The sequence below is a fragment of the Lagopus leucura genome, unplaced genomic scaffold (genome assembly GCF_019238085.1).
Source record: "Lagopus leucura isolate 7727_CA_CO unplaced genomic scaffold, USGS_WTPT01 Super-Scaffold_100002, whole genome shotgun sequence".
In the NCBI taxonomy this organism is placed as follows: Eukaryota; Metazoa; Chordata; class Aves; order Galliformes; family Phasianidae; genus Lagopus; species Lagopus leucura.
The window spans coordinates 62,048,432-62,062,221 of record NW_024962263.1 but is presented as its reverse complement, the minus strand read 5'-3'; positions in this window follow the sequence as shown (position 1 = coordinate 62,062,221).

Sequence of the window (13,790 nt, the reverse complement as noted above, 5' to 3'; positions counted from 1 at the left end):
TCTGCTTTACCAGTCACCTACAGCACCTTCCTGTTGTCTCCAAGCTTGAGAAGAAGCTGATTGGTCACAGAGAAATTGTGCTGAGAAGATATGATATATAAAAAGTAGAGTGTCTGCTGGTCCAGAAGGTTTCTCCAGCATCTGAAGATGTGGAATGGGTTCTTGTAATGGACAGTGCACAAACTGGTTGTCGCAATTAAACCTGAAAAAATAATTCTCTAGCCTTTTGGTACAGAAGGTTTCTTTTGTTCCTAGAGTTTCATATAATAATATAATTCCCTAATTGCTACTGAGAAAATGTGCTTTGAGTTGCAAACTGATGAGAGAAGTAATAATTAAGAGGGCATTCCAAGTACATATGCCTTAAGCAAAAGTAATTTGCAATACTGAATTAATGTATTCTTTATCTACCAATGATATTTGGTGCCACATTTGCTTCTGTTATTGTTTTGGGTATATTTATTTGCTCTGACTGATTCTGTCTCCCCTGAGTGTGTTATTTCCCCAGTCTCACTTTCTTTCTTCTTTTTTTTTTTCCCCTGAATAAATTTGAAAATAAATATGCCAGAAGAAGCCTCTCTGTGATACCCTGCACATAATCAAAAGGCATTTTTTTTAATTGTTATTTACCAGAATGGAATAAAATAAGTACTTCTTTTTATAACCAATGTTTGTCTGAGATAGAAATTATTTTTTAATTAAATTTAATTTAAAAAATCCTTTTCTTCCTAATTTTATTTACCTAAATCTTTTGTTCCACTATTTTTTTTTAATATAATTTTCTCATGATTCCAACAAGTGCTTTTGTTATGAGATCATTTTAATTGGTTTGAAGATAGCAGTCTACCAAAACATCTTCCCATAGACTGGTAAAGGTAAAAATTGCAACAGGACTTATGTGTTGAAATACAAATTACTGCAACATTTGTGGTATCCAGCTTTCATCTTCAGTTTTCCAGTGTGAGACAAAAGTGTGCTGGATTCTTAGTGGTTGACTTAAAGAAACTAACAGTGTGTGGAGAGTCCTCCACTTCAGCTAAAGATATATACCTGTTGCCTATACCATGTCCTTCACAGGGACATAATGCAGCATGAATTTAGACTGCCATAAAGTGCTTCCTTCTATTCTGGAGCCACATCTGGAAACCCTTTCTTGAATAAGGCACCTATGCCAAGTCAATCATTTCCTGAAAAATAAAATCTGTAGAGAGGTTTTGTTTCCATTAAACCCAGCTGCCTAGTGGTTAAAGCATTTGACTACTTAAACTACATGAAGGGATGTGGATGATCTATATTTAGCTGTGCCCCATTCAGAGCATACTCCTGTTTGTTGGGATACTATGCTAGCCATGAAGATAAAACATGTTTTTGGGCAAAATTCTTAGTTGCTTTTAAAGCCTTTTTGTATAAACTACTTACATATTCTCTTGGAGCAAGAAGTAGGAGCTGGATTTCCCTGGTGAGTGATTTAACCACCAGGCATCCTAACTCTCTCTCTAGTCTAATGAATATTTCATATTTTATTCTGTGAAACAACATATTATACAATCATTCAATTAAACACTGTCTCATAATGCATATGCACAAGGTGTTCTTCATGAAGAATACCGCTGAAGCTGAGAGGCTTGTTTTGTAAAATAAAAAATCCTGTTTTTCATTATTAAGCACTACATCTTTATTACTTTGCTGTTGAACACAGAGCTCATATTTGGAAGCTGAGTATCAAACAGTTGTTATTGAAAGGATCACTAAACCCAACTCAGCTTCAAAAACAGAATGGAAAGATCTGGAGCGAGAGGATTGTAATCCTTCTCCATTACCTGAGGCATCCACAGAATGAAGCACCTGTTCTAAAAGACTTTGGAAAGACAAAGCCACCTTCCAAGGGTGGAAGAGAGAAAATAGTTCAGAGAGCAGGAATATAAAATATTTGGGTATAAAAATAGCCATCTTGTGAATGGAAGAAGGATGGATGACAGAAGACAAAAAGGAGCAAGAAAAAGGAAACAAAGAACAGAAATTTCATGGCTGAGAGAGTAATTCATTACAAATATTTGTTTTGTTTTGTTATTTTTTTCATGCCATTTCCTCATTCTCAGAAAAGAAGCCAAAGTGAGGGAAGGAGGAGTGGAAGAATTGAAGAAGATAGTTAATCTGAGAAAATTACTTGCTGTTATTTAGGAACACGTTCAGCCTGCTCTTCTTCCTATGACTACTGGTGAGGGCTGGAAAAGTCTAAGAAGAGAAGATGTGGTCGTAGATTTACCTTGGCAAGAATCAGAAGCAGTAAACTTTGAAAAAAATGAGTTAAATCACCATACTAAACAAGTATTCACTTTTACTTGAAGCTTGTACAGTATTGCGTAAGACAGGTTTAATATCATCTGCAAAGTTTTGACAGACATTTTAATAGTGAAATGAACTGAAATGCATATGAGATTCTGGAAAGATTTGACAGTGACAGCTACCTCCTGAAGCTGATAAACATCCCCACTGTTCATGGAGCTTCCTCTAGGTCACAGTCTTCACTGGACACAAACTGCGCATGAGTCAGTAGCAAATGCTCTTTACATTTTCATTCCCTTACTATCTGCTTTAAGTCATTTTTTATTTTTTTTTTCCAAAATGCTCTGCTACTAGAAGTTCATACCAATCCTATGCATTAATCCTTGATGAGGACTCCTACACTGAACTAGCTTGGCCAAACTTCCTATCCAAATAAGGTTATCCAAGGTCAAAACTGCTACTGTCCAAGTCATTCACTCAAACATAAAAAGCTATACTTTCAAGACTTGTGAACTTGGACTAGAAAAGCAGTAGTTCCACAAGCTATCAACTCTTTGTGAACACTGCACTTCAAGTTTCACAAAAATTATTAAGAGCTTCAACAACACAAAGTAAAAGCAGCAACAACAACAAAATAAAAGCCTACAAACACAGAACCTCTACATATTTATGTAACTTCAGTCAGCATTTAATGAAATGTATTTTCTTTTGAGATAGTGTTTCTATCTACAAATGCCAAATTTGAAACATTACTTGTATACACCACTTATGTAATCTGCGTCTGTGTAGAATCAGTGAACACAGTATTTCAGAGGTCATACACAAGGGCATCACATTTTGATGGATACTTCATAAGCTGTGCTACCTATGAGATTCAATTAGAATATTTCGCAAAGTAGCCAAAAAAAGAAACTCACCCAGCACACCGAATATGTGGATTCTTACACTTTATTTAGGCACTTTATTTAGGTGAGATTTAGGGTCATGTTTATCATGTCATGGAGGACCTTTTTTCACTTCACTGATGAGGACTTTTTACTCTAGTAGTCAAGGCTTCCATCATTTCTGGCTGGCATTATAACATATTGAATATTGTTTCTTCGTGTAGACACCATTTGCATTTATTGCATGAAGACTGTGGACATCTAAGTGAGGTTGAGAAGTTCACAAGTGGACTAAGTGACAAGGAATTTGGTATTGAAAATATATTTAGAAGTCTAATTATTTTAATAAGTTGGCTTTACATGAATTAGTCTCCCAAATTCACATAGACTGTGGCCCAATTCATATTTATCTTAATAAAAGGTATTCTAGTTATAAGAATGAACAACAACAAAATAAAACAATTACAGAGTAATGATTATCATCTTTTTCAGTGCACGTATTTAAAAACATTAGCACTCATTCTTTTTTCTGCCTAAAAATGAGTTAATTTTCAATAAGCAATTTAATGCTATCTTTACTGTGTGTAATTTTAAATACTTAATACCATCCTTTTTAAAAGAAATATTTTTCTCAAGTTTCTTTTAACATGATTTTGTTCCATAGAGATGGGCAAATCAATATTTTTGAGTTCTCCTTTGTTCATCTTTGCAGTAAATACTCATTTTTATTATTGTGTTCAATGACACAAGATTTTTTCTGCTGCTTCAAGAGTACTAAAGGGAAAAAAAATCTCTAGCCAGTATTTTAAGAAAATTTACAAATATCCTGGAAATACTTAAACGTTTGATCTTTCTTTTGTTAGAATAGGAAAAACCTCTTCTTGTTGTATCTCATCCTGTCACCACCACTACTTGAGGTTAACATATTGTCTGTCTACTTTTAATAGAAACATTCTTCATGTATTCTAACAAATCACGTATATCTGAATTCTACATACAAAGCTGTAATTCCATTGAGAGTTTGTAGTGACATTGATAAATGATGTCACCAGAACCCTTTGCTTGAATTACAATCTTAATTATGTACACCTGGGTTCTTATTATTCCTTATATTATTTCTGTCATAGCACTATCTTGTCCTGTTCTTACTCTGATGCTAATTTGTTTTATCGGTAGCCTAGGCAATACAGCTTACAAAATCCAGTCCACAGTGTTTAAAGTACTGTAAATTTCTTCCTTGTTATTGCTATTTTAAAGACAGAGTGTAATTGTAAGCAAGAGATAATTTTTTCGTTCTTTCCTTTATTTTTCAGGAAACTAACATAGATTGCACATAAAGTTATTTTGCTTTGTTTTTATGTAGGACTGCATTTTTGCATCATTTTTGACTTTAGTTCTGGTTCTTTGATATCTCTCAAGAAAAGAGGAGCAAAAGGGTTTATTTATTTATTTTTGAGGAAGAGTAATTCCCATACATCTGAAGATGGGGAATGCTGCATATTGTTACCCTGAGAACGGGATATACAGATTTCTTCAAGTTCTCATTCTCATGTATTTTTTGGTGGGCTGTTTGGTTTGTTGTTTTTTCTTTGTTTTTTATCACTATTTGTTTTTCCTATATTCTCCTTGTGAACCTAAACAGGATTAGTTTCATCACAGGAAATACAAAAGACTCTGTTTGTAGTGCATGTGTGACCAGTGGAATCCCTTTAGAAGTGATCAATCAGGCTGAGCCTTGCTTTGCTGCGAAAACTGAAGAAACAAGCTTGCAAAGGTGATAAAAAACGTCCACTTTATCCTCCTAACATTCAAAAAGCAAAAAGAAAGCTTAGACTTTTAGGATATAACTTGCCTCTATTTGTTAACTTGAAGAATGTACATCCTGTCTTGTACAATGCTCACAGCAACAAACTTGCAAAAATTTCAGAGCTAAATTCTATTGTGTTAGTTTTGAACTTAGTCTTTAGCAAGACAATATGAGTTGTATCAGTATTGGTCCTCCTAAACATCTATTCTTCCTCCTTTTTTCACTAAGCTTTTTCTTATTTCTGGCCATTGACAGAATCTGAATTCTAACTTCTAGAAAGAAAAGGAATATTTCTGTTTGCTTTGTTGCTGAACTGACCAAAACTAGATATAACACTTGTCTTCCTTCCCATTACTAATGGTCAGACTGTCTCAATTCTTTCTGAAACATGAATCCACAAAATCGAGTAATAATAAGGAATGAAATGCACTGAATTTTAGAGCAATATTGGCCATTTGGGAGGAAAACTTAGAAACTAAAAGGAGGAATCTGGACAATTATCAATAAATATATATACATATATATATATATGGACAATTCTTATCATGATTCTTGAACCAAAATTGTTGTAAAGCAGTATTTACTTGCCTTTTTGTGTTTATTCAAGATAGCTATCATATTTGTGGTGGTAATTTAGTTGTCTATGAGCACATATGCTCAAGTCTACAGTGCAGAAGTGGTTCATTCTTGGTTCAAATCTCTGCCACTGAAACTTTGTACTCACATTATTTCTCTACCAGTCACTACATTCAATTTTTAGGATCTCAGATCTTTCTCATGTGACACAGAGATCTGAATGAGCTTTTTAATTTTTCCCACATTGTTTCTTGAGCATAAGGCTCTTCCTGTCCCAGACTTACTTTACAAACATTACAAGTTCTGTCAGAGAATATTCAGTCCTTCTCCCATTCCCTGGGGTGACTGTAACTTTTTACTTTTCCACAGCCTTTAAAATGCTAAATAGAATCTCATCAACCCATGGATTGTAATTCTGAACTTTGGATATTTCTTTATAATTCCAGTCTATATCTCTAATCATTTCCTTCTGGAAACTGCACGTTTGTCACAGCAATCAAGAATACAGAAAACTGTAGAAGACAGCATGGTCAGGCAAAGAAAATCTAATTCTGCCTTCACTTTACTCTCCATGAAGCATTTGTGTTTTCAATAATGTATTTCACACATTTCTGTTCACAAGAATCTGCTTTTCAGAAGGTCTTGGTATCCAAAGCTTGCTTCAAAGTCAGCCAGGGTTTGATTTGCATATTATTTTAAATGCCTCAAAATGCACCAGCTTTCCATTCTGCTATCCCTTACAACTCTTCGTATACATAACAGGCTTTTTTGTTTGTTTCTTTTTTTTTTCTTCAGGAGAGAAAATACAAGTAGGACTTTTATCCTCCCTGTGCATGTCTATGTACACCTGAATGTACGTGTAGCTATTTTTTGTGACTGGCTTTATTTTCTGTCATTCTAAGACCTGAGACATGCGAGTTCTTGCCTGAAGCTTTCTGCCCACTCTGGAAAATATGAGCCAAATAAATGACAAGATGAATCACATGTGCAATTATAAACTGTTGGAAGAATTCAAAGAAGATAAGCTCTTTCTGTTTTGCTAATTTTATTTTAATTTTTCCGTCATCTTCAGAGGGAAAAAAAAAAAAAAAAAAAAAAACCAAAAAAAAAACAAAAAAAACAACCAACTTAGAAACTAGAGAAAAAAGTATTTCTGGAAAGTTAACATACCAGTTCTACCGGGCAGTCTAATCCAGCTAAGTCTCCTTAGAAAGCAGTGAGCCAATAAACCTAAGTTAAATACTTGGAGTCCAGATACTTAAAGCTCTATTGAATCAGGAGTTTTACAGAATCTCAGTGGTAACATACATTTCCACACGTGGTAAAAGTTCCAGTACAAGACTGAGTCATGTTATGGGGAAGAGGCAGGGGAACGGATTCTTGTGGCTGGGATCCAGTTCTGCAATTTTCCTTTTAATTTGTTTTTGTGGAGGTGGGAGAAGTTCCTATGTAACAAGAGAACCTGATGGGACAACTTCCATATTATTTTAAAATGAACTCTGTCATTGGTGAATAATGCTTATGGGTAGTTTTTATAAAATAGGTATGGTCTGGAATAGGAGTAAATAAAACTATCCCATGAATGCTTGTTTTAATTGTTTAAATAGGAGACAAAGCTCAAGATATTTTTTCTCAAAGACATGTAAGTCCTCGAGGAGTTTGAAACAGCTAGCTATTTTAAGCAGACACAGGAACTTAGTGTTGTGCAGCTTTCATTCTTTATCCATTTTTGAGACACTTAACTTTCTTCTGGCTCAACTGTAAGTCTAAAATGTAACAGTGATCCTAATGAAGATGTAAAACTGACCAATACTATGCTGTACACCCTGAGATCTCTTTGCTTGTGAAGTATTTTGTTTGTTTTTCCTGTATTTCTTCTTTCCCTACCCTTTGTTTCCTTCCTCTAAAATACTCTTTCTTTGATAACAGCTTTCTGTTTCTTCCAAAGTAACATGGGTTTGTAATTAGATTGGGATCTCTTTGGTGTTACAATACTACAAAATATAAATACTAATGGTGACAGCTGAAGAGGAACAATGATCCTGAATTCAAGCATTTATGATCCACTCTTGGACATGAGATGCACATATATAAACTTTGGGTTAGACTCCAAGGTCAGTTACCTAACTATAAATTAGATACAATTCCATGGAATTAAGACAGCTGATACTGATGAACACTTGGATAACTAAATCATATTCTTTATATTTTGCCTCAAACAGTTTGATCTGAAACTTTCCCGTGTTCACCAGTAAACTTAGGGAGTGAGGTAATGCAATCTCAGAAGGAATTTCTTTTTTTTTTTTTTTCCTTAGCAAGACCAATACAGTTATAAAAAATAAAATAAAATCAAGAACAAAAGCTCTGTATCAGTTACTGTCTTGGAAGACAGACTTTCCAATCTCTCTAAAATTCTAAAATAAAACAATAAATAGACAGAATACATTGGTCAGTGGTCCTTGCCCTGAGCGTATCATGGGCTCACTCACAGCTCATCAGTCAAGGCTGAGCTTCACTCACTCATACCAGGTGGTTGCTGCACTTTTTTCTATTTGCACTTCTCGCTGAGAAAGGGTCACAAGCCTTCCCTGTACATTCCGGATAAAGGCATGGGAAGTGTACTGCAAATAAATTTCAACCAAAAAGGGGGGAGGGGATGATTTAGAAAGCTATTAAGCTCATTTCTTCACTCCCCAGAAGAGTCATGCTTGCCATTTTCTCCTGTTGCTGCACAGAATGCTTCTTTTCTCCACATTCCCCCTCCTCCTTGTTGCTATTTCCTCACCCTTGTGAGACACAAAAACAGAAAGCCTATCATTAATCTTCTTTCCCAAAGTGTTTAAATCCATGAGATCTGGCTTTAATTACCAGTCTTGAGAAAAACTAATTACCTTGGCCTCACAAAGTCAGGATGGAGGAAGGGGGTGATGCTGTGAGGATCTGACAGTCTACATCTTTGCATATTAGATATTCCCATCACTACTTCTGTGTCACTTGAGGAAAGAGATAAAAGGACAAGTATGCAAGAGTTTCTCCAAGTTTATAAATGCCTCCAAATATACCTCTGTGGGAATTAAAGTTTTTCTTCTGGGAGTAGTTTTTGTACAGTGTGGAGCAAACAGGCAGCACTTCCACAATAACTGCATAATGATAATGAGTTAGCCAGTGACTCAGGGCTGAGCTATGCTAACCTAAAATAAGCATTGCAAATGTGAGAGTCTGTAATACTGAACCAAAGGACAAAACATTTCCCTGCTTTAAGTGTAAAGAAGCAATGTCCCATTCTATCATCTTGATCTGGCTGTACTCACTTCTCAAAATTTCCTTCTGAAGCCCATGTCTGAAGTGAGCTAGTTCACAACAGGTTTAATAAATATCTCTAAAATGTACTCTTTTCTTCTAATAATGTTCTTATTCAGTATGGAAGTCAAAGTGGAGCACGAACTTACAAAGAAGTGCTCTGCTGTTCACTGTGCTGTGAATGGAGCTACAGCTTGTTGAAAGCAAAACACTTCTGTATTACAGCCAATAGAACATGTTGTTTCGCTGATTCTTCTGTGCATCTAAATGAATTCACAAGGTGCTTTAAGACATCAGGAATAACACAGGAATAGTGTTTAAATTTAAAGGGAAGGATGTGTACGGCAGCCTTATGTTACTTAGTAACCAGCAACAATAGTATTAAAAATGATAAGTGACATTGGGAGCCATTCACAGAAAAGTACTTGCAGCATAAAACATCTTGCAGAAGGCCTGAAACAACTAAAGATCAAGAATAGAAAACAGCTCAGAACTTCTCTGGACTATCTAACATTTAGTTACTTCTTTTTTTTTTTCTTTTTTTTTTCTTCTTTTTTTCTAGCTGTGGCATGAGATGCCAGGCACAGACATGGCATGTTACAGAGATCCTGTCTGACAAGCCAGCAGATGTGTCTCACCTTACCCACAACCTAAGTTCCTTCATCCTCTGCAGTGATCTTGTTGCACTCAGCAGTTCTTTAGCTGAGGGATCTGTAGCAGGGATGTTACTGATGTTTGGAAGACACTATAGTGACAGGTATCATCAGTCACCCCTCTCCGCTTTGTGATTTTAGCATATCTGAAGTAGTGTGAAACATAGAGTTGGCTAGCTAGAGTAGAAGCAATGTATCTATGCTAATGTGCTGTTCTGTGTGGTTTAATAGATGATTCTTCTTACCCAGTTATAACAGTGATAATGGCACTTATATCGCCCAGAATGCTATGCAGCAAGCTCTGTTCTTGAGTACAACAACTACATTGCTGCACCACTGCATCCAAAACACTGGATCATCTTAATTCACCTTTCAGGTGTTTTTTGACATATCACTAGGTACTGCAAGATTTTTAATGTTTGTTTACTTCAGTAAGACTTTGTTCCATTTACTATTACATACTCAGTTGCAGTGCAGATTCAGAAGCAGAATCCATTGCCCTTAATTTTCCCAGTTATGACAACTGCAATATGATATTTAGGAACACAGTGTCTATTTGGTGACTGTTGTTGCCCATGCCTTTGTTTGTGGCCTGGTTACTTTAATTGGTATCATTAGAAAGCCTAGCCTGTAGGGGCTGCAGTTAAGGATCAGTAGATCTTGGTAGTAGTAGAGGAGAGAAAGATTAGATGGAAACTATCCGGTATTTTCATACGTGAGCTGAAAAATATTGTGTCATCAGTATTCTTAGTCTGAGATTGTTGGGGGTTTTTTGTTTGTTTGTTTTTGTTTTGCTTTTATTTATTAGAGCTAAATTTCATGAATTCCATAAGTTATTTTCAGTTCTCTTGAATGAATGCCTCCAAACATTGCACCGTCTAGATGACAGACAAACTGTGTTAAAGAGATGCTATGTCAACAGTTGGAATTTCAGGTGACTCACTGCAAATCACCTGCACACACAAAGGTAAATAGAGAACATTGTGTCTATGAGATGAGTGCTATGCAATCGTTCATACATCTGAAGTCTTCATCCATATGAAGCCACCTCCAATAAACACACTAACACATTATCTTATGCTTCTCCAAGTCTTATAAAAAACGAATGCTGTATTTGTATATTCAGATTGCTGTTCAACCTTGTCTGACAGACCAGAATCAAATTATTCTACTGTGAATGGCTTGTAAAAGACCTGGGGCAGTAAGAGATGTAGATTCAGTGCACTAGAAGAACACATGCTACTGAGCTCAATAGTGTTCACTTCAACCAAAGGCAAGTATTTTTTTTCTGCATTGTATGAAAGAGTGAAAGATGTTTTATGGGCTGTGTAATGTAGAAAGTAAACCTCGATGGTCATAATTGTCTATGAATTCCAGTCTAGGGATTCCTAGTCTATGAATCTCAGCTAATCTGTTTTCTCCCCTCCCTTTCATGGGACTGATGGTCATAGGGAGTGGTGATTTTCACACGCACACAATCATTTCTTCAATTCCTGTGATTGAAATTTAGAGAGATGCAAAAGACCAATACTTACTGTCAGTCCAACTACAACAACATTAGGAATACGTGTATCTTTGGGAATGTGGTCCCTTGCAGCCGAAGGAAGCATGTTTGTGCATACTAGTTAAAACTAAAACAGCAAAATGTGCTTGGAGGTATTTGTGCAAAGCAGGGAATGACAGAAGGAATGAAAAAAGGGGGAGGGGGGAAGGGAAATAAAGAAAGAGAGAGAAAAGAGAAAGCAAGAATGAAAGTGAGAAAGTGAGTGAGAAAGAAAGAGCAGGAAAGGAAGGAAGGAAGGAAGGAAGGAAGGAAGGAAGGAAGGAAGGAAGGAAGAAAGGAAGGAAGGAAGGAAGGAAGAGAAGAAAAAAAAAAAAAGAAAAAAAAAAGAAGAAATGGTTGAAAGAATCCTTGGAAGGAATAATGGAAAATGAAATGTTTAGAATGCCACATAAGGTTCAAAAAAAAACAGGGAACAGACAAACTGACAGATTAATTACATAATTATATTTAAAAAGCTAATATTACATCACCAATGTTTTAAGATAATTTTCAAGTAGACTTTCTTCTACACAGTCACTTACCATTCAGCTTCATAATGTATCTTCAAACTAAGCAAGCTAAGGAGTTTTGAACTCGAAACAGTACTTTAAAGATCTGGTGCCTCAGAATTGTATTCTGCTCCTCTGTATTCTATTGCGATTTAAATAATTTTTCTAGTGTCAGCAAAATCTTTTTTGAACTAATAGCAGAGCAGATGACCACACCTGTTCCACAAGATCTGTTCTAGAACAATTACTGTATTGTTGAAATGAGGAGTTACTCCTATAAAAATCCTACGCAATTTTATCATTTGATTTCTATGTGGTATTAAAAAGGCTAGTTTAAGCAACATGGATAACTACTTTATGGGTATGTGTAACAAATAAAATAGTAGTTATGACAATTAGTATCTACCAAAAACAACAACAACAACAAAAAGACCCTAAACAATATTTTCTGGAAGAAAGAAGAAGATGATTTCATAATTCATGTTAATTTTACCTAGCATTTTTCACCCTAGAGTGTTCTAACTGGTATAAACACTCACAAAAATCCATGACCCATGACATAAATATTGTCGGAGAGAGAAAGACAGAGAGAGTGTGCAGCTGTTCAGTGTTGTACTGCAATGAACACTGCACAGGATTGGGCAGGAAATGAAGACCTCCTCTGTGGTAAATATAAGAAGTCAGAGCATTTTTACCCATGCTGATTTTGATCAGGTTATCCTTTTTAAGACTCTCGATCTTATAAATGAGTTGTCTTCAGATCCCTAAAATGAGCAAAGCTAAAAAGCAGCAAGGCTGTTTCTTGCCTTGCTAAGAAAATTATGTAAGCCACAGAGTTTCTGCAAGTACTGGTTACACACAAGGTCTGTTAGCAGTGTTTGGAAAAAAGGGTCTTAGAAGGCTTCAGTCCCAACCCCTCCCAGCTTTCTGATTTTCTTTGACAAGAAGGCTGTTCAATCAAAACACCAACCTGGCCTGCTGATGCTCTAGTCTTGAAAATATATGTGAGTTGTGAAAGAAAGGTTCACAGCACAAAGCAGTCACATCACGTGGTTCAGGAGCGCTGAACAACAAGACCTATCACTTTGGTCAAAGTAAATAGCTTGTAGATGTGTCTATGAATATTAAACTCACTTCAAACAGCAGGGAGTAGGCAACCTACTGTTCGAAATAAGAATGTGTGCTTACAAATCATTCACTATTGAGGGACTTTCCCCATCAGACCACAAGCCAGCAGGCAATCTAATTTTTTCTTTAATGGTTCCTACAGTGTTGAACTGGCTTTCTTGTAAAATTCCATTCATTTCATCTCTGCCTGTTTTTGAAACACTACCCTAAGACTTTTCTTGCCTATAAGCTGTGTGCAGAATTACAACTATGGTCATCTATTAGTTTCATACTGTGGGACTATGGGTTGTGGGTTTGTAGGAGAGTTGTTTGTTTGTTTGTTTCATTTTTATTTTCAGGGCAATCCTATTATTTATTTCAATATTTTCTTTGCTTCAATTATACTATATTGTTTGACACTGACTTTAGTGCTATACCAACAAGAAGTAAAGAAGAAGGCGATTGTGGTTTACTTACCATGGTCTGATACCACCCTGTTTACTGAACTTTCTGGAGTGGTTCCATTAACCCTGGCACTTGGGTTGCTAAAACTATCTCTTCCCACCCCTGCTCTGGCAACCTCGCTGAACACACTTCAGTATTATTGGTGGAGGGAAAAAAAAAAAAGGATTTTACTTACCACTTGACCAGTTAAATTGTGAGAAGACAGATTTCTCAGGAAGATAACTTGCCATTGGGTACAACGTGAGGGGGCTAACAAAGGAAAATACACAAACTTTGCTTGGGAATACCTTTCTATTTATGGCAGTCCTTCAATATTTCATCGTAGTTATTCTAAGCTAGATGATTTAAATTTCTTTTAAAAAGCTTAAACTTTAAAAGGAAATTAATTTCATCAATTTTTTTTCTAGCGCTTTCAATCTATTCAGTCTATAGGTACGTTAGAAGTAAAATTTTTAAGACAAGTAACCAAGCACTTAGTCATGCTAATTATTTTCTTAGAAAGTTCTGTTTTCTGTTACTCAGTGATATATTTTTATATCACTACACACTCTGTTAGCTTTCCATGCTTTTGTTATTATTAATATTTTTTTCTTTAATACATGCCAGCTATATCCTGTACTAACACATCAGTGCTAACCTCTTTAACATTTTCTATTACAT